Source organism: Thamnophis elegans, chromosome 3, assembly GCF_009769535.1.
Source record: "Thamnophis elegans isolate rThaEle1 chromosome 3, rThaEle1.pri, whole genome shotgun sequence".
Taxonomy (NCBI): domain Eukaryota; kingdom Metazoa; phylum Chordata; class Lepidosauria; order Squamata; family Colubridae; genus Thamnophis; species Thamnophis elegans.
The window spans coordinates 4,197,415-4,216,465 of NC_045543.1; positions in this window are offsets into that span (position 1 = coordinate 4,197,415).

Consider the following 19,051-nt stretch of genomic DNA (forward strand, 5'->3'; position numbering starts at 1 on the left):
TTAGAGACTACACATAGGGTGTTGTGTGTCATTCCTCTAGCAGAAGTGTTTGTACAAGGAAAGATCTTTCACAAATGTATATGGAGTGTACAATCTCACTGGGCAGATCATATGCTGATTTAGAACCTTACTAGAAATGAGGTTCAGGTATAAATCCCATTGGTGGTTGAGAGCCATGGGATCATGCATAGGCATAGCATTCCCGAACTTCAGATAGGAATTGAGCTCTTGCTTCAAAAACACAACCTGTGATTGGCTAGTTTATAGGAAATGGGGACATGGTGGCTCAGTGGCTAAGACGCTGAGCTTGTTGATCAGAAAGATCAAATTACTGTAACGTGCTCTACATGGGGCTGCCCTTGAAGAGTGTTCGAAGACTTCAGTTAGTCCAGAACGCAGCCGCGCGAGCGATTGTGGGTGCACCCAGGTACACCCACGTCACAACCTATCCTCCGCGAGCTGCACTGGCTACCCATTAGTCTCCGGACCCGCTTCAAGGTGCTGGTTGTCACCTATAAAAGCCCTGCATGGCATCGGACCTGGGTACCTGAGAGACCGCCTCCTGCTGATTACCTCCCATAGACCGATCAGATCTCACAGGTTAGGTCTCCTCCAGATTCCATCTGCCAGCCAATGTCGGCTGGCGACTCCCCAGGGGAGAGCCTTCTCTGTTGCAGCTCCAGCCCTCTGGAATGACCTCCCCATGGAGATCCGGACCCTTACTACCTCCCCGGCCTTCCGCAAAGCCACCAAGTCCTGGCTGCTCCAGCAGGCTGGGGGGCTTGTGAAATATCCAGCCCCACAGTAACTGTGAATGTTGTATATTTTAAAGTGTTATTTATCCCCTTCCCTTGTTTATTGTAAGCCGCCCGGAATCCTTCGGGAGTGGGTGGCATACAAGATCAATAAACTAAACTAAACTAAACTAAACTAAACTAACTAGAAAGGTCGGCAGTCCTTAGTGCTGCAAAACGGAGTGAGTTCCCGTTACTTGTCCCAGCTTCTGAAAAACCAAGCAGTTCAAAAGCATGTAAAAATGCAAGTAGAAAAACAGGGACCACTTTGGTGGGAAGGTAACAGCGTTCCATGCTCCTTCAGCGTTTAGTCATGCCGGCCACATGACCACGGAGATGTCTTTGAACAGTGCTGGCTCTTCAGCTTTGAAACAGAGATGAGCACCACCTCCTAGAGTAGGGAACGATTAGCACATATATGCAAGGGGAACCTTTACCTTTTAGGAAATGAAACATGATATTCTGCAGTGCTAGATTGCCGGGGTGGAGGGGATAGGATGAGAAGAAGGATATGCACCAACAATGGGATAGAGACACAATCTCAAGGGGACAAATATCTTAAGGCTAAATCCATTTTGAGTTGCAAGATTCTCTTTTTTTTTTCAGAGGCAACTAAATATGTGGTGTAATATATGTTAGGAACTTGGGATGGCTCCTCCGTTTTGTGCATCCATTAATTATTTCTGGCAAGGGCTCAATCCCAAGGAATGCCTAATGCAACACACAGGGACTCTTGGCACCAATAGAAGAGAGAGCCCTGAAGATGCTACCTAGTCAGGTAGTAAAATATCTGCAGGAAACCACCAAGCTCAGAGAGATAGCAGATCTCAGGTCCACAGAGAAAGAGAGCCTTCAGAAAAACTTCACAGATAGTTAATTCACACAACTTTATGGAGGAGAGGAAAAGAACTTAGATTGATTTATGTGATTAAACTGCCTCGGGATACTGGCTTTGTGTAACAATGCCAACAGTAAATTGCAACTTGACAACGCCGCCATAAAAACCAGCAAGAAGGAAGGATGCTTTTGTCTTATCACTGTTTTGTGAGATTTAATGCTTGGTGTGAGTTGACATTCGGAGGCCCTGATGCTTCCTCAGGACTACTTCTCTGAAAGGTTAATGTTTCCCCCCCCCCAGTCAGAACACCAGGACATGGAAAGTAAAAGCCAAATTATAGAAGAACAAAAAGGTGAGCGATTGTGACCTAAAATTAAACCAATAAAGAGAGTGGTATTACTTTGCTGTCTGCTCACCAGTCAGACCATCCTTTTATTTCACAATTACTGGTGTGGAGAGTAAATACATCAGCTGAAAACTCCTGATGATAATGTTAATTTCAAATGCTTAACAAAATCCACACTCCTTAAAATGCCTGGGGTTTTCAAAACTTTAAGCCAAGGAATGGTTTTACTTTGTTTAATAATATTGGCTTTTTAGGAAGTCAGGATTTAAAGTAAAGACCCCAAACTGTGGTGTTGTAGTTAGTTGCAAAATCATATCTGACCCATTGCAACCCCCATGGACAACGTTCCTCCAGGCTTCCTGTCCTCTACCATCCTCTGGAGCCCATTTAAGCTCATGCTTCTGCTTTGGTGACTCCATCTAGCCACCTCATTCTCTGCCATCCCCTTCTTCTTTTGCCCTCCATCTTTCCCAGCATTAGGCTCTTCTCCAATGAGTCCTTCCTTCTCATTAAGTGCCAAAGTACTTGAGTTTCCTCTTCAGGATCTGGCCTTCTAAAGAGCAGTCAGGGCTGATCTCCTCTAGGGCTGACCAGTTTGATTGCCTTGCAGTACGAGGGACTCACAGGAGTCTTCTCCAGCACCATAGTTCAAAGGCCTCCATTCTTTGGTGCTCAGCCTTTCTTACAGTTGGCCCCAAACTGTAGCAGCTCTCTAACCCAGTTCTTACAAGTTTGTCTCACAACCATAAACATACACATTTAGACTGAATTGCTAAGGACAATTACGGAAGAGTACATTCCATTCCACTTAGAGGGATTTACTACTGAATAAATATGGTTAGGATTACACGGTAATAGACACAGTTAAAATTATTTAATGGGAATCTTTCACACATTACAAGCTGACAGTTTTGAGGGACTGTGCCAGCAAGGAATGAGACATCAAATGTTGTTTATGAGTATGAACTAATCCTGTGTTTGATTTTCAAGAAAATATATAATTTTAAGGTTGTAACTTGTCTAAATTAAGACTGTGGCTGGAAAGCACCACAGTGAAGGCAATGCCTGTTAAGATAAACCCATACCTGTATTCAGCAGAGTGATTCAAGGGATGTCAAGATCTTGTGTATTAATAACTTTGGTAGACCTTAAGTATAGCCTATAAAATTACATGGAATTACTTCTTTGTGCAAGAGAAACTAGAATTCCTAAGTAACTTTAATAGTCTAAACTCCAGAATTTGAAATGACTTCAGTACACTGAGCAATGTAAAGATATTAATGTCCTGACACTTTTAAGATAGCAAGCATCTTCAAACCCAGCATCACTAAATACATGAAAGAGGGCAATATTTCCCGTGGATCCCTTAGGGATGCTTTTTTTGAAAGAATTTAATTTCATAAGTGAAGCATTGTTGACACGGTTCTGGAAATAGCATTCCTAAAAACAGTTGAAGAACTATTTGCAATTCACTGTTAATCCAATACAAGTGAACAGTGAAATCCAGTACAAGGAATATGAACTCTTTGCTGGAATAGCAGGGAAGAGCACTATTATTGCACCAGCAGGAGTTTAAATTTACCTTAAATGAAGTTTTCTAAGTGAAGTCAGACAACAGAGCAAATTATAGAAAGTGAATAAGTTGTCAGAGTCGAGAGGAACTTTTTTAAAAAGTAAAGTACAGATTACCATCTGCCACAAACTCTTTTTTTTATTAAAAGCTTTAAATTTTTTTACAGATATATACCTCCCCCCCCAACCCATCTTCCCCCCCCCCGAACCTCCCCCCCTAACCTCCCAGAGCAAATACAGGGTATAAACCAGAGGTGGGTTCCTACCAGTTCGCAGCTATTCGGTAGAACCGGTTCATCAAATCTACCAAACTGGTTAGAAGAGGTTCCACCAGTCGACCCGGAAAGCAGGCCACACCTACAGAAGAGCTTCCAACATTTTTTGAAACCCACCACTGGTCCTTGGATATGATTATTCTACACTATCATGCTCACATTTATAAAACTCAGTGCCTCTGTGAAAGGCAAGGATGACTACTGCGTTTGTGGTGCAATCAGAACATTGCGTGTGTCGAAATTGTTTTAACGCAAACCAAAGATGCCTTTTAAAAAACAAGTTTACATCCTATTCTTATGCATGCCAGTGCTGTGTGTGAGGTAATTTACGGTGGTTCTGACAAGTGTCATCGGCATCTTCATATCCGGTCACATGGGCAGCAAGCCACTCCCATCCGATCACATGGGTGGCAAGCCACTCCCACAAAGGAGGCCACACCCACAGAGTAGGTTCGAACAATTTTTGAAACCCACCACTGGTATAAACATTAACAACCATATTCTAAAATAAACTAACAGCCTTTAGCATCATCCCTCACTTGTACTTTAACTCCCCTTTTATAAAGCTAACTTTAAACAAGTTGTATCCTTCCTTGCTCAGTAGTTCTCTACTGTTGATACTGTGTTGTCTAGTATTGTAAGAGGTGATAGTATGGGAGGGTTTCTCCCAAAGTCTACCACCATTTCTACGGTTTGAATGTGTTCAGTTCCAGATTGTTCTGGTCACACCAACCTCCCGTCTGTATGAGGAGTCATCATTGTCTTGAATGAGACCAATTCACATAGCGGGCTGAGATTCGGTTCTGAAGCTTTAGAGCAGGTTTCGTGTCTCTTCAGTTCATTGGCTGAAGAGTTCCAGATTGTTCATCGACATCCACACACACACACATTTATTACATGAAAATAGCAATAGAATAGCATAGCAGTTAGACTTATATACCACTTCATAGGCTTTCAGCCCTCTCTAAGCGGTTTTACAGAGGCAGCATATCACCCCAACACAATCCGGGTCCTCATTTTAAACCACCTCGGAAGGATGGAAGGCTGAGTCAACCCTGAGCCGGTGAGATTTGAACAGCTGAACTGCAGAACTGCAGTCAGCTGAACTAGCCTGCAATGCTGCAATTAACCACTGCGCCACCCTCGGCACCGTGGTGGCAATAAATAAATAACTTTATTTATTAATAAAGTTTATTAAGTAAATAACTTTTATTTATTTTAATAAAATAAATAACTTTAGATAATATTGCTATGAATAATAACAACAACAACAACAATGGATAGTCCCATTGACACTTGGGGGGAAGTATTGACCGCTTTGGAGGAAACCCACCTTAGAGTTTCTTCAATTCAATGCATCTATCCCTGAGATAGCTCTACAGAGAATCATTAAAACTGCCCAGAATATCACTGGGCCCCAGCTACCAGCCCTGGATGACATCTTCGCATCTTGCTGTTTGAGGAAGTTGCACAACATTCTCAGAGACTCTTCTCATCCTGCTTACAATCTTTTTAGACTGTTGTCTTCTGGCAGAAGATACAGAACAATTAAAACAAGACCACACGACTTCTGAATAGCTTTTATCCCAGAGTTATAATTGCACTCAACAATGAACTAAAGGGCTACCTTCAATGAGCTATTGGACAACACTACTTGGTCTGTTGTGTCGATGGTTTGGGAGGCTTAAGGGTGGAAAAATTTTGGTGGGGGATAGGGGGTGTTTGGGGATTGTTATGTGTGGGGCCTGGTCCAGGGGTGGGTTCCTGCCAGTTCTAACCTCTTCTATAGAAGAGGTTCCACAAATCTATAGTGCTGTTGAGAACTGGTTCCAGCTCCCTTCCCCGCCCATCCCCACATCATCAAGATGAAGAGCAAGAAGAGGAATTCTGGGAGTTGAAGTCCACAAGTCTTAAAGCTGTCAAGTTTGAACACCCCTGGGTTTTTTTTTCTAAAGGGTCAGGGGTGCAAGGGTCTTATAACTTGACAGCTTTAAGACTTGCACACTTCAATGCCAGAGTTCCTGAGCCAACATGACTGGAGGAGGAATTCTGGGAGTTGAAGTCCACAAGTCTTAAAGCTGTCAAGTTTGAACACCCCGGGGACTTTTTTCTAAAGGGTTAGGGGTGCAAGGGTCTTGTAACTTGACAGTTTTAAGACTTGCACACTTCAATGCCAGAGTTCCTGAACCAACATTTTGGTTGCTAAGCAGGAACATTGTTAAGTGAGTTTCACCACATTTTACAAGTTGGCCATGCCCATCCAGTCACATGTCTGGCAAGCCACTCTCACCCAGTCACATAGCCAGCAAGCCACTCCCACAAAGCAGGCCACCCCTACAGAAGAGGTTCTAAAAAAATTTGAAACCCACCACTGGCCTGGTCTCTGGGTGTTATGTGAATTTCGTTGTATGCGTAAACTGTGTTTATACGTACAATGATAAAAAAGTAAAGTAAGATCACAAAGCTACATCCGAGCCTCGCCAAAGATATAGCTACGTTCAAGAGGCCTGCTGTCTTAATGTTCTTTGTACTTTTCCATTCTGGCATGAATCAGCCAATGACTTCAGGAGGAACTTTTGTATTAATTCATGGCAACTGCAATCTCTGGATAGGGGTGGAAATCCATTCCAATTGTAATAGGAAACTGATGAATCACAGCGTGCGTGGGAATGTCTATTTGATTGGCTGCACATGTGAAAAACTGCCCCATCACATGTATCTCTCTTACTGGATTGAGATGAATAGTTTCTAGTAGTGCTAAGGAAGCCAGGGCTTGATAAAATCAAATGTTCATACGGCCTATGGGAACCAAAAATGGCCCAGGATTTAGTCATTCTCTAGATTAAGCTCAGACTTCATTCGGTTGCCACTGACTATCTTTATTTATGGACTGAGAAGGTCCCAGGGTGCCCTTAATTATTTCCCAAAATATAATTTTATTAACGTCAGTCAAAGGAAACTTACCGCTTAAAGTTTGTTGATGATGGTTATCACTGAAAATATTGCATGGAGAGAATAACTCATCAACCCCTGGGAACACTTAATTCAACCACAAAAGAAAACTAATGACTCAAATCTCAAGAGATATGTATGGGGAAGGCTAGAGCCCACGATAGTTATCTTTCTCAAGAAAAACTGAATTATGAGTTGTTCGGATAAGCTTTCCATTAGGACACTGCAGCAATGGTCTATGTGGATTCAATACAGGGGTGGGTTTCAGGCGGTTCGCGGCGGTCCCCGCGAACCGGTTGGTCGGCGAACCCGGAAGTAAGTAACTTCCGGGAACGCCGAAGGATCCACCCGCCCCCTGCATTTCTTACCCGGTTTTGACGGGTTCTGTACTTCCACGCATGCGCAGAATGCATACAGCGCCTGTGTGATCCTCCAGGAGCAGCTGGAGCATCGCACAGGTGCTAGTACGCATGCGTGCACTGCGCGCATGCACGAAGATGCCGCCGGCCCTGTTCCAACCGAACCGGTTGGAACGGGGCGAGAAACCCACCCCTGATTCAATAGGTGAGGTTGAGCATTCGTTCGGAATTAGGCTAACTTACATGTATTTTTTAATGGGATGTAATTGTAATTTAATAAATTTATATGCCGCCCAATCCCGTAGGACTCCGGGCGGCTTACAAGAACAAGATTAAAAGATAAAAAGTTAAAAATAGGGAAAGACAACAAGTTTAAAACAATACACCATACACTCAATCTAGGTGGGGCTGGACCTCGTTCATGAAGTCAACAGCCCCAGGCCTGCCGGAATAGCCGGGTCTTAGTGGCTTTTCGGAAGGCCGAGAGAGTGGGAAGGGTCCGGATTTCTACGGGTAGATCATTCCACAGGGCCAGAGCAGCTACAGAGAAGGCCCTCCCCGAGGGGTCGCCAGCCGGCATTGTCCAGTTGATGGAACCCGGAGAAGGCCTAACCTATAAGATCTTATCGGCTGTTGGGAGGTATGTGGCAGGAGGCGGTCTCTCAGATATCCAGGTCCTAGGCCATGTAGGGCTTTAAAGGTAATGACCAGCACCTTGAAGTGCATTCGGAGACCAATAGAAAGCCAGTGCAGCTTGTGGAGGATAGGTGTAACATGGGTGTATCTATGTGGATGTGGCTCAGTGGTGAAGACGCTGAACTTGTTGATCAGAAAAGTCGGCAGTTCAGTGGTTCAAATCCCTAGTGCTGCATAATGGAGTGAGCTCCCGATACTTGTCCCAGCTTCTGCCAACCTAGCAGTTTGAAAGCACATTAAAAAATGCAAATAGAAAAATAGGAACCACCTTTGGTGGGAAAATAACAGCATTCTGTGCACCTTCGGCGTTGAGTCATGCCGCCCACATGATCACGGAGACATCTTTGGACAGTGCTGGCTCTTCGGCTTTGTAACGGAGATGAGCACCGCCCCGTAGAGTTGGAAATGACTAGCATATATGTGTGAGGGGAACCTTTACCTTTAAACCTTTACATGTACTTTTGCCAATAGATATTATTTTTCATTGTTGTGGAGTATCTACTAGGTAGATCTGCTTCGTGTTGGTCCTTTCCTATTTATTTCAAAGAACCCATGAGAGCTTTTATTGGTGGAATTAATTGCAATCAGCGCTGCGGTTGTTTAATGGAAGAGTTCACAGAAGACTTCTAGGGAAATATCTTGGCATGGAACTCTGGTTCTACATGGTTGGATAGAACAAGATAGAACTACGAACTTGCAACTGAGCAGGTTTGAAGCAAAAGAGATGAATTGGAAGGGATGTGGAAACTGTTACTGGACTTGTCTGCATAGCAGGTATTTATGGTACCAGAAAATATGTATTTGGGATATGAAAGTGGCAAAGAAGTGGGTGTCCTGACCTTGTTTCACTCTGTTGGGACCACATTAACTCAAATAGATGAGACCTTTGCTGGACAGATGTTCCAGTCTCGTTCCTTCTCTAATACGTTTCCAAAAGTGCAAATAGCTGTACTGATAGATCAGTAAGAACATAGGGAGTTTCAGTATATTAAGGGAGGACATGAGCCTCTTTACTTCATATGTTTCATACTGTCTAGTAACATTACTCTCAACTAAAGCTGTTACCTCAAAGTCCCAAGGAATGAATCTGATGTGCAGTGATGTGGCCTATAGAAATTATAAGAATCCCACCTTTTTAAATAGTTGAAGACAAATCTTACACTGCAGAAATTTGTTTGAAAGCCAGGGGTGGGTTTCAACCGGTTCGCGGCAGTCCCTGCGAACCGGTTGGTCGGCGAACCCGGAAGTAAGTAACTTCCGGGAACGGCGAAGGGCCCAGCTGCCCACCCGCACTCCTTACCCGGTTTTGATGAATTCTACAGGACGCATACAGTGCATACAGTTCTACAGGACGCATACAGTGCCTGTGCGATCCTCCAGGAGCAGCTGGAGCCTCGCACAGACGCTAGTATGCATGCGTGTGCCGCGCGCGTGCACGAGGACGCCGCCGGCCCCGTTCCAACCAAACCGGTTGGAACGGGGCAAGAAACCCACCCCTGGAACATAGGGAGTTTCAGTATATTAAGGGAGGACATGAGTCTCTTTATTTCATATGATTCATACTGTCTAGTAACGTTACTCTCAACTAAAGCTGTTACCTCAAAGTCCCAAGGAATGAATCTGATGTGCAGTGATGTGGCCTATAATAAAGATTATAAAATCCCACCTTCTTAAATATTTGAACACAAATCTTACACTGCAGAAATTTGTTTGAAAGCACAACTCAAAAGAAATACGGACAGAAAGAAATATCTGTCATGTGCAAGCAACCAGGTTGAGGTTTACTACTTTATTGTGTTCTACCTATAATACAGGAATCTGCCCAGACTACTTGCATTCCCTTGGGAACAAACAGAAAAAGTTATGTGGAACTTAGGGGAAGTCAGGCTTAAGTTCCTTACAACTGCACAAGGATGCAAGGCTAGTTGCCCTCTTGAGTCCTCCTCCTTGTTTGGCTGGCTGTTTCCCAACAATATCTGGGCAAAGGAATGAGAAGAAGGAGGAAAGATGGACCTCTTATGATATATAGGTCCTTCCGACGCGCCCTAAAAAGTTGGCTTTTCCAGCAAGCCAGCCTGGCCTGAACAAAACAAAATAAATGATTGATCATTGTTAATTTTAATCGATTTTTTAAAATGTTATTGTTAATTCTAATTGGGTTTGTTTGGGATATTCTATTTGATTTTTTTAAAACTTTTGTATTATGTGTTTCTTTTAATGTTGTATGCCGCCCTGAGTCCTTAGGAGAAAGGCGGCATATAAATCCAATAAATCCGAATCCGAATAGTATTCCCCACATCTGGGGAGTTTGATGACTACCAAAAAGGACTGTTTTCTATAACCTGAGAAAACCTGAGTCTTTCATGGATCTTTCACCAAGGGGTGAAATGCTACCGGTTCGGACTGGTTTGCCCAAACTGGTAGTACAAAATACTACCGGTTCACCCAAACTGGTAGTAAAAAAAAAAATGCTACCGGTTCAGGCAAACCGGTATTTCTGACAATCAGCTGTGACACATGATTTATATTAGCTAGAATCGCCAGATTTCCCGCTTTCTAGCTAATCTAAATTGTGTGACACAGAAGATTCCCCCGCTCCTTGCTATTCTACTTACCGTTGCAGCCACGCTTGGTAGTAGGTTCTGCCTCCCCCCCTCCCCAGCCCGGAAGTCATCATGTCCCGTTTTTGACATTTTGCACATGCGCGGAAAGTCCTGCCCGCGCTAACATTTACGAAGGGTAGCAAAGGTAAGTTGATTTCATCCCTGATCTAAACTGTACAGCCAGAATTGTATAGCTCCTGTTGGTGAAAATGTTAAACTTCCTTTCACTGCAATCTATTTTTTTAAACCAGAAGAAAGAAGGCAAATTAATCAAAGAAAAAAAGGCACAGTTCCTTGAAGTGTGAAATATACCACTCACCTTAATCAGATTCCCACAAAGCTTATCTGTATTGACCTGTGTAATTAAATATTGGTGGCACCTAAATGTCATAAATGTGTAATCTTAAGCCAGTTTATACACACTATAGTTATTAAGTACAGCAATATTATACACCACAGTATTCTATTGCCCTTAAACATTAACCAATGTATACCTAAGCATTTTTAGAGGAGTGTAGCCTCCTTCAGTGGATACATTATTTGGAAGATAGACTCAAAAACATCAAGGTCAGGCCTCAATAAATAATGAGATATCACTCGCTTGTGGTGTGCCTTAAAGCTATTTCCAGCTATCGTCTACATTATGTGGTCTTTTGATTCATTATTGAGAAACTTTTTCTTCCACAAATTGAGGACAAAGCAACCTAGATCTGATAGGGTGTCCAAATACCTCACTCCAAAATACATTAGTTTTCAAGAGGTCAGAAGGTGATCTGTTCTTTGTACTAAAAACAACTGGTCATTGTTATTACTCATTTTTGAAACATTCAATTAAACCCATTGTATGCGTGCTGGCCATAGAAAATCATTCACCTCATTATTAAGATTAATTCTATGTCAGACTTATTGTTATTCAGAAATCCAGAAAGGACACAAGTCCTCTTTACTTTACAGGATGTTACTGGAGCCATTTATACCCCTAGCTGTGTTCTGTATGTATTTACTGAAACACAGTTCCCTACAGTGTGAATTACAAAAGGGTTCTCATTCCTATTGGATCTAAGGAACCTCCCTAACTTTTATTAAAATCCACCAACATATCATCCTCTATCGCAGGGGTCCCCAGCCCACAGGTAGCAGACCAATACCAGTCCATGGCCTGTTAGAAACTGGAACGCAGAAGTGGCAGGGAAGTGCATGAAATTTCGTTTGCACACTTCTAGGTGGCATACATAAAACCATCCCCATCCCACTTTGCCGCTATAAGTGCATGGAGCCACAGAGATTGAGGACTTCTACTGTATCGCATTGCTGGGAAGCAGAGGTGGGTTTCACTTAATTTTACCACTGGTTTTCCATGCACTGAAAATGTCAGCATGCATGCACTACCAGTTTGAACTGGCTGAATACCACCATACTGAACTGGTCCGAACTGGCTGAATACCACCATACTGAACTGGCCCGAACTGGCTGAATACCACCATACTGAATTGGTCCGAACTGGCTGAATACCACCATACTGAACTGGTCTGAACCGGCTGAATACCACCATACTGAACTGGTCCGAACCAGCTGAATACCACCACTGCTGGGAAGGACATGAATGAGAAAGAGGGAGAAGCTTTTTAGACTGTTCTTAGTCCTTCCTGAAGGAATATTTCTAGGATGTGGTGCAGGATGCTTGCAACACCTGAAAATGTTCTCTTTATCTAGGAGTGGGAGGCACCGTTCTTCGGTGGTTCTCCTCCTACCTCTCGGACAGGTCGCAGTTGGTGTTGGTTGGAGGGCAGAGTATGGAGTGCCGCAGGGTTCGGTCCTGTCCCCCCTCCTGTTTAACATCTACATGAAGCCACTGGGTGAGATCATTCGGCAGCACGGGATAAAATACCACCAATATGCAGACGATACACAGCTGTATCTGTCCATCCCATGCCAACTCAGTGAAGCGGTTGACGTGATGTGTCAGTGCCTGGAGGCTGTTAGGGTCTGGATGGGTGTGAACAAGCTTGCACTCAATCCCGACAAGACCGAGTGGCTTGTTTTTTCCCTCCCAATAATTGGCCTTGTATTCCATCTCTCAGGCTGGGGGGTGAAATTATACGCCCCTCAGACAGGGTTCGCAATTTGGGAGTCCTCCTAGACCCACAGCTGACCTTAGAACACCATTTGTCAGCTGTGACCAGGGGGACATTTGCCCAGGTCCGCCTGGTGCACCAATTGCGTCCCTACCTGAACCGGGAGGCACTCAGAACTGTCACTCACGCCCTTGTGACCTCAAGACTGGACTATTGTAATGCGCTCTACATGGGGCAGCCCTTGAAGAGCATTCGGAGACTTCAGCTTGTCCAGAATGCGGCCGCACGAGCGATTGTGGGTGCACCCACGTTACACCTATCCTCCGTGAGCTGCACTGGCTGCCTATTAGACTCCGGATACGTTTCAAGGTGGTAGTCGTTACTTTTAAAGCCCTACATGGTATCGGACCTGGGTAATTGAGAGACCGCCTCCTGCCAATTACCTCCCTGCAACCAATTAGATCCCACAGATTAGGTCTCCTCTGGATTCCATCAGCTAGCCAGTGTCGACTGTCGACCTCCCGGGGGAGGGCCTTCTCTGTGGCTGCTCCGGCCCTCTGGAACGATCTCCCCGTGGAGATTCGGACCCTCACCACCCTTCAGGCTTTCCGCAAAGCCGTTAAGACCTGGCTGTTCCGGCAGGCCTGGGGCTGATGAGTTCCCAGCCCCACTCGAATTGTTGTGGCTGTTGAGGAGTTTTAATCTGTTTTTCTGTAATTGTTTTGTCTGGTTTGTTTTTTGTATTACCACTTCCCCTATGAGTTTGTTAGCCGCCCTGAGTCCCCCCCCCCCCGGGAAATAGGGCGGCATACAAGTTTAATAAACCATAAACCAAACCATAAACCAACCAGAATGGTAGTTCATCCCATGACTGGTCTCAAGGAATGGTCCTCTAGAAGTTAGGTAGAAATTCTATGACTATCCAAATCATGCCCGATTCTAGTAAGGTGTTGCAGTTTAGATAGATCTTGACACAATAATGAATTGGGAGAACTGAAACTCGAGAAAGCAAAACGGTGGTGCTCCTGGTTTAAAAAAACTGTTGCCCTAGACATAATTTAATATGTTTTGTAAGGGGTAAGTATTCCATTGAAAACACACATTTGCAGACTGGAACTACTCCTCGATCCAAGTTTGACCTATAGAATGGTCAGAGCCTGGAATACATTTGTTCAACTTTAGATAGTGTATCAGCTATGCTAGGGGCCAGCAATCTGTGGCTCTGGGGCCGCATGTGGCTCTTTTATCCCTCTGCTGTGGCTCCCTGTTGCTCAAAATATGCATTACACCTGCCAACATGTGACACCCGCTGGAACGTGATTTCTTGAGCTTTTCAACCCCCGGTAGGCCCAACATGGTGAAAAATCCAAGAAAAAAAAGTTTCAGAAGAAAACAGAAGGCTTACTTCAACTACAGATACTAGTTTTGTAGCCGCTCAGGAAATAGTCAGGCATGGGAAGGGTTTGTGTTTTCTTTTCTGTGGGAAATGGGTCCAAATGGCTCTTTAAGTGTTTAAGACTGCCAACCCCTGAGCTATTTATTTTATTTATTTATTTTTATTTATTTATTTATTTATTTTTATTTGTTTATTTATTTATTTAATAGGGTTTGTATGCCGCCCATCTTGAGAGACTCAGGGCGGCTTACAGATAAAAGGAAGGGGGAACATACAAAAAATTAAAAAACAAACATTAAAATTCTACAACATTCATAACTTAGGATGGGGCTGGACAAAATCAACAGCCCCAGGCCTGCCGGAACAGCCAGGTCTTAGTCGCTTTGCGGAAGGCCGGAAGGGTAGTAAGGGTCCGGATCTCCACGGGAAGATTGTTCCATAGGGCCGGAGCAGCTACAGAGAAGGCCCTCCCCTGGCGAGTCACCAGCCGACATTGACCGGCAGATGGAATCTGGAGGAGGCCTAGTCTGTGTGATCTTATAGTCATTGGGAGGTATGTGGCAGGAGGCGGTCTCTCAGGTACCCAGGTCCAATACCATGTAGGGCTTTAAAAGTAACGACTAGCACCTTGAAGCGTGTCCGGAGACCAATGGGAAGCCAGTGCAGCTCGCGGAGGATAGTGTAAGGTGGGTGTACCTAGGTACGCCCACTATCGCTCGCGCGTGCATTCTGGACTAACTGAAGTCTTCGAACACTCTTCAAGGGCAGCCCCATGTAGAGCGCATTGCAGTAATCCAGTCTTGAGGTGACGAGGGCGTGAGTGACCATCTATGCTCATTTGTAGGAGGAAAAACTATGTCCATGATTATCAGTGCTTTAATTAACTCACTGATTTAATTAAAGTTCATACACTGGACTATTAAAATGAAGTTGTCTCAAAATTATCAGGAAATCTGTGCTGGTCGAACATGTTGCCTTTATTTTTATTCTTTATTTACCTGGTCCAAGTTCATGCTTATAAGTATGACTTTTAGCAATTTGAATCCCGGGTATTTAAAGAATCGTTTTATGTAAGGGGCGTGCGTAAGCGCACCAATGTGCCTACCGTCCCTGTCCCTAATGTTCCCTTTTATTCGTATCTATTTCATGCATTCAAAATCATGTTTATACTTATATATGTTGTTAATACATGCTTGACGAAATAAATAAATTTAAAAAAATGAATTTCCTATGCTTGTTCTTCAGAACGTTCATAGAGATTTCATCAACATTTACTATGGTTTACTAAATAGCACAGTACATACTGTACTATAGTATAAATGCTCTTGTTACCTTGTGGGAGTTTTTCACGATCTTCTTCCTTGTGTTAGCCAGTTTGGGTGAGAGCCTGCTGCTAACAGCTGGTTCATCTGTGCTGCTAGAAGGTCATTCACCGCTCTTTGTTTCTTTAACCAATAGATAGGGATCACGTCTGCACAAAGTGTTGTCCAGTTCTTCATGTTCTAACCAATTGTTGAATGTCTGCTACTGTGATAGTAACTGGTTCCTGTTCTGAGAGATTGTTATGTCTGCTCTCAGGTCCTGCAGTCACTTAATCACTGGATTTATGTGTCTTCTGTTTCACCCATATGTTATTCCAGAATTGTTCAGTTTCTGTTGTTGGTGCCTCTGCTGTGACTATGTTATTATACTCCACTTGGGAGGACACCTTGGATGGCTCTTTGAAGAAGAGGGCATTTATCTTCTTGACAACTGTTCTCTAATGTATCTCCTTAATCTGGCAGTCATTTCTGTGAGCCTTTGTTTAGCAATCTCGAGGGTTTCAGATGGAATCCGGTCCATGTATTTTTTCAGCGGCTGAATCTATTCTTACTCTTCACATCCTTCTGTAATTCCATCAGCCAATTAACTTCTCTCTGGGCTGCCTTGATTTTAGCCTCTAACCTCATTTTCTAGCCGGCGGGTTATGTCCTGCTCAGTGACGTGCGGTGAGGATTATGGTTGGTGAGGAAAGAGCGCGGCAGCGGCAAGAAGCAACGTCCCCGCCGCTGTGTCTGACAGGCCAGGTGTCTCGCGTTTATGGCGGACATAAACGTGAGACGCCTGTCGAACACAGCGGAGAGAATGTCCCTGCCGCTGCCGCGCTCCGCTGCCTCACCCCCTGCTTCCTCCGACCCCACCGCTGTGAAGAAAGAAACACACGCGCGCGCACACACACACACACACAAATTCCTCACATAAGAAATGACAAATTAAATTACAATAATTTTTCATTCCCCCCCTCACTCCGTCCGATCCACATACCTTTTCCAGCTGTGGATTTCAACTCTCCTCTTGTCCGCCTGCCATGATGAAAATGTAAAAAATTAAATAAAAAGGCAACTTAGGCACGATTTGCTGCTGCCAGATCAGGAGGCAGAGAACCACGCGCCTCCTTTGCATAAGGATTTTTTTGCCTTTTAACCCTTGCTTAACTCTGAGCAAGGGTTAAAAGGCAAAAAATTCCTTATGCAAAGGAGGCCCGTAGTTCTCTTGCCTCTCCCTGCAGTTAGCACTAAGCAGACTCAGAGTCATCCACGGTGACTCTGGAGTCTGGCAGCAACTACCTTAGTCTTTTTCCTTTTAATTATTTTTCTTTTCCTCATGACACTGGTGAGGCCCCGCCCCCTGCCTCCACTCACTGCATGTCCCTGGTCCTGCTGTTCTTTTTGATCATGTAGCTAAGTATCTCCAGGATTACAGTGGCTGTAGGGTATACCAGTTCATAGGTTCAAGCTTTGGTGGTAGTGGCAATTGTCATGAGGGCTCTGTTGGCATCTTCTAACAAGTAAAGGTAATATGTGCTAGTCATTCCTGAATCTAGTTGGTGGTGCTCATCTCTGTTTCAAAGCCGAAGAGCCAGTGCTGTCTGAAGATGTCTCTGTGGTCATGTGGCCGGCATGACTAAATGCTGAAGGCACAGGCTGTTCCCTTCCCACCAAAGGTGGTTCCTATTTTTCTACTTGCATTTTTACATGCTTTCGAACTGCTAGGTTGGCAGAAGCTGGGACAATTAACAGGAGCTCACTCCATTAAGCAGTGCGAGGGATTCGAACCACCAAACTGCCAATCTTCTGATTGACAAGCTCAGCATCTTAGCCAATCTTCTGATTGACAAGCTCAGCATCTTATGAGCCAAGGTGGCGCAGTGGTTAAATGCAGCACTGCAGGCTACTGCTAGATCAGCAGGTCAGCGGTTCAAATCTCACCGGCTCAGGGTTGACTCAGCCTTCCATCCTTCCGAGGTGGGTAAAAATGAGGACCCAGATTGTTGGGGGCAATATGCTGACTCTCTGTAAACCGCTTAGAGAGGCCTGAAAGGCCTATGAAGCGGTATATAAGTCTACTGCTATTGCTATTGCTATTGCCACCGCTTCCCTTAACATACTACCCAATGTCAATTTTGTAGTGCAACACAATGTGGTATACAGAAAGCGCTGATCAGCTCACTCAAAGGGTAGATTTGTCTCTCCTCGTGCCCTTGTGACCTCTAGGCTGGAATACTGCAATGTGCTCTACATGGGGCTGCCCTTGAAGAGTATTCGGTGACTTCAGCTGGTCCAGAATGCAGCCGCGCGAGCGATCGTGGGTGCACCTCGTTTCACCCACGTAACACCTATCCTCCGCGAGCTGCACTGGCTGCCTGTTGATCTCCGGGTGCGCTTCAAGGTGCTACTTGTCACCTACAAAGCCCTGCATGGTATTGGATCTGGGTACTTGAGAGACCGCCTACTGCCGATTACCTCCACTAGGCCAATAAGATCCCATAGATTAAGCCTCCTCCGAATTCCATCAGCCGGCCAATGTCGGCTGGCAACTACCCGGAGGAGGGCCTTCTCGGTGGCTGCTCCGACCCTCTGTAACGAACTCCCCGTGGGGATTCGTACCCTCACCACCCTCCAGACCTTCTGCGTAGCCCTTAAGTCCTGGCTGTCCCAACAGGCCTGGGGCTAAAGATTTCAACCCCACTCGAATAGTATGACTGTTGTGCTCTTTTAATGATGTATTGTTTTTGTGTTTGTAACTTGTTTGTCCTCCCTCCCCCTGAATTGTGAGCCACCCTGAGTCCCCTCAGGGAAAAGGGCGGCATAAATAAAGTATCTATCTATCTCTATCATATCTATTTATTTATCTATCTATCTATCTATCTATCTATCTATCTATCTCCTCTTTACAGTTACTGCATTCATCTAGAGCAGCATTCCCCAATCTAGGATGTTTTTAGCAACCATGTAGCCATTCATTCCCAGAACCCTCCATCGTGGTTATGTTGACTGGAGCAGGGGGTCTCCAACCTTGGCAACTTTAAGATTTGTGGACTTCGACTCCCAGAGTTCCTCGGCCAGCTTTACTTGCGGACTTACAGTCTTCAATTCCCAGAATTCTGGGAGTTGAAGTCCACAAGTCTTAAAGTTGCCATGGTTGGAGAGCCGTGGTCTGGAGAGTTCTGGAGGTTGGTCCATACATCTGGAAAAAGCCCAGTGAAAACACTGATCTAGGACAAGGTAGGCTCCCGCAAAGCATCCCACAAGAGTAATGCTGTAAACTCATAAACAAACAAAAAAAAGGGCCTAACCCCACTAGCAGATTGCACAGCATCCTGCTCTCAAGGAAGAGGTTGGTTCCTACCAGTTCGCACCTGTTCGGTAGAACCAGTTCGTCAAATCTACCAAACCGGTTAGAAGAGGTTCCACCAGAAAGCAGACCACACCTACAGAAGAGGTTCCAAAACTTTTTGAAACCCACCACTCTCACACACACACAAACACACACAGGCCTTCCAGCAGGCCTGGGGCTGTTGACCTCATTACTGAGGCCCAGCCCCGACCAGATTGGGTGCATGGTGAGGTTTTAATCTGTTTTCTTTGTCTTTTTTTTAATTCTTTATTTTTTATAATTTACTTCTTTTCTGTAAGCCGCCCAGAGTCCTCCGGGATTGGGTGGCCTATAAATTCATTAAATACAATACAATACAATACACGACAGACAGACAGACAGACTCACACAGAGAGAGAAGGAAAGAGAAAGAAAGAAAGGAAGAAAGGAAGAAATAGAAAAAAGAAAAAAGAAAGAAAAAGTGAGAGAGAGATGAAAGAAAAAAGGAAA